The following is a 2,725-nucleotide window of genomic DNA, read 5'->3' as shown; positions in this document are numbered from 1 at the left end:
ATTAACATGATCACATTGATGAGGAAATAGCTGTTACAATTATAATACCACACAAATAGTTCCACATCTTCCTAGTAGTTGCCATGTTGAATCAATTATTTTTTATTGTTCAATGGAGAATGTAATGACTTACGTATACAATGTTGAATAATATCTTCTTTGATTTTGATTTTGATTATGATTTTCAGTATAACAAATTATTCAAGAATATGATGTTTAATTCTGTAATTGTATGTTAATGTTGCCATGATAGTTTCCTGAATATAAGAAAAAAATAGGGATGAGATTTAAAATCAGATTTAAAGTCCATATTTAAAACATGTTATTATTTACAATCATGCCCCTATGTGTTATATTGAATCTAACAGGCTAGATCTCCTCTTACACTTTCTAGGAAATATTAACTTCTTATTTTAACCTTGCTCTGTGTACGTATGTTTGTATATGTGTATGTATGTTTATATGTGTGTAGGTACATAGGTTTGAATGTGGCTCGGTACATTTATATGTTTGTAGGTTGGTTTGAATGTGTAACTAAAACATAAATACAACCAACCTAGATATATGTATGTAACATCATATGAAAGGGAGTGAAATTAAGGATTAATGGAGTTATACATTCACTTCTCGCAAGATTCATCCCATATATATATATATATATATATATCAACTTATGTATGCATCATAAGTTGTATTTTGTGCTTTTAAAGTTGTACCCACTTTTTGTTTTTGTTTTTCCTTTTACTTTTCTTTAATGATTTTACTTTTTAACCCAAAACTTTTACACCTTTTACAATATAACATTAACATTTTTTTACTTTCAACTTTATTTCTCTATACTTTTTATTTTTTACAAATTTTTAATTGTGTGTTTTGTTCTATATTTTGCAAGTTAACACGTTGCAATGTGCGTGTGTGGTTGAACATTTCTACACATATTTTCCCCTGTTTAGCGGCCATGTCGCAACGCGTGGGTTCTTGATTGACTTAGTTATTGTTTTCTGTCTTTTACTTTTAACTTGCATGGTTCAACGTTTTACGTCTACTTTTCATTCAGTTTTATATTTTCATTTTTTACTTTTCTTTTTATACGAGTTTTTTTTTGTTTTGGTGGTCGTTGGTGGTGGTATTGCATGGGCCTTTATACTACTAGTTGGTTAAAAGTGTCAAAAATCACTGCTAAAGAAACACACTTTCAAAATGGTGTGAATATGATTTGAGGAGGTTCCAGACCACTTCAAAAAATCAGTTTTTTTTGTCCGTCACTACTTGCCCGGTGCTCTTGGTGGACTTTCTCACCCTAATGCTCCGCCTTTTCCTCACCTCCGATGCTGCTCCGGCTTTCTTCTCCCATGCCATGTTCAACTGATGTCAGTTCACTAGGTGTTTTTGCTGCTAATCATAAAATATATGAAAAAAAATTAATATATTCTCACAATCTATCTTCAAGATATTAACTATATTGATCCAAAGTTTGTGTTTCCATACATTATATGCTTTTTTCTTCGACAACAATACAAGATATTCTCAACATAATAGAGTAAGAGTAAACTGCCGTTCAAAAAAGAAAAAATAGTAAGAGTAAAATGTCGTTCAAAACAGAACGAAAATTGTAAGAATAAACTATTCTTCTCTACGGTATGAATATAATACAAAGAGAAAACAAAAGGCGCGAAGAGTGCGAATATAATAAAACCGCGGTGAGAATTTTGTTATATCTAAATAATTAATCTTACTACTCTAATAAATAACTACTACCATTTTCCACTTGCCACACTCTCATCCATTCTCATACTTTTTAACCCATTTTCCAAAATATGAATCCTACATGGGTCATTACCCACCCACTTTATTGTTATTCCTACTATCTTTTATTCCAATGAAACCCTAGATCCCAAATTTCTCCCAACTCCATCAAGAACTATCGGTTCTCTCTATGGCCTCCACCACCACTATCGCCCCTCTCCACGGCCGCCGCCACCACCACTATCGCCCCTCTCCACGGCCACCACCACCACATCCTCTAGATATCGATAAATGCTTTTTAGGTACTGATAATATGATGACAGAGGTTTAAGGTTTACAGTTTCTTTCGATTATTCTAGAAGTTATTTTGATTTGATTGATGGCGAATCCACGTTGTTATTTAGATATCAGTATCGGCAATTCCACGGTGTTATTTGAAATCCGGTATTCAGATTGTGAGATATCTTAAAGTTGTTCAGTTGGTTTTATGGTTAGTTTTGTAATTCTTTTATTGTTTCTATCATCGGTGTATTTCTTCTCCCGTAAGTGTGTAAAACCATCAAGGAAAATTAAACATTGTTTTAAGCTCAGAACTATTGCAAATTAAATCTATTGAGTCAAGCTAATGTACAATATAATAACCTAAACCCATAATTTTGGATGATTGTTGAAAGCGATATAAAGCTGATTTTTCGGGCTGTCAACTGGTTCAGTCGGTCAGCTGACAGAAATATGTCGTTAATAACCGGTACTTTGTTCTCTATTAGCTCGTATCTGAATTGCTGGTGTTAGTGCTTTCTGTTCAGTTGTTTTGTCGGTCGGGTTTTCAAAATTATTGTATAAAACATCATGTTTAGTTTGATGATCCAAGTATTGATTGATTAAAAAATGTTGATTTATGCTTTTAACAAGTATTAATAACAGCTCAATTGCTAAAATGTAATCTCTATTTTACAATTTTCATCATCACTCAATATCA

Source organism: Bidens hawaiensis, unplaced genomic scaffold (assembly GCF_021521415.1).
Source record: "Bidens hawaiensis isolate Kalapana, Puna unplaced genomic scaffold, B.hawaiensis_p1.1 tig00008819_1, whole genome shotgun sequence".
Taxonomy (NCBI): domain Eukaryota; kingdom Viridiplantae; phylum Streptophyta; class Magnoliopsida; order Asterales; family Asteraceae; genus Bidens; species Bidens hawaiensis.
Note: the sequence above shows the minus strand (reverse complement) of the source record.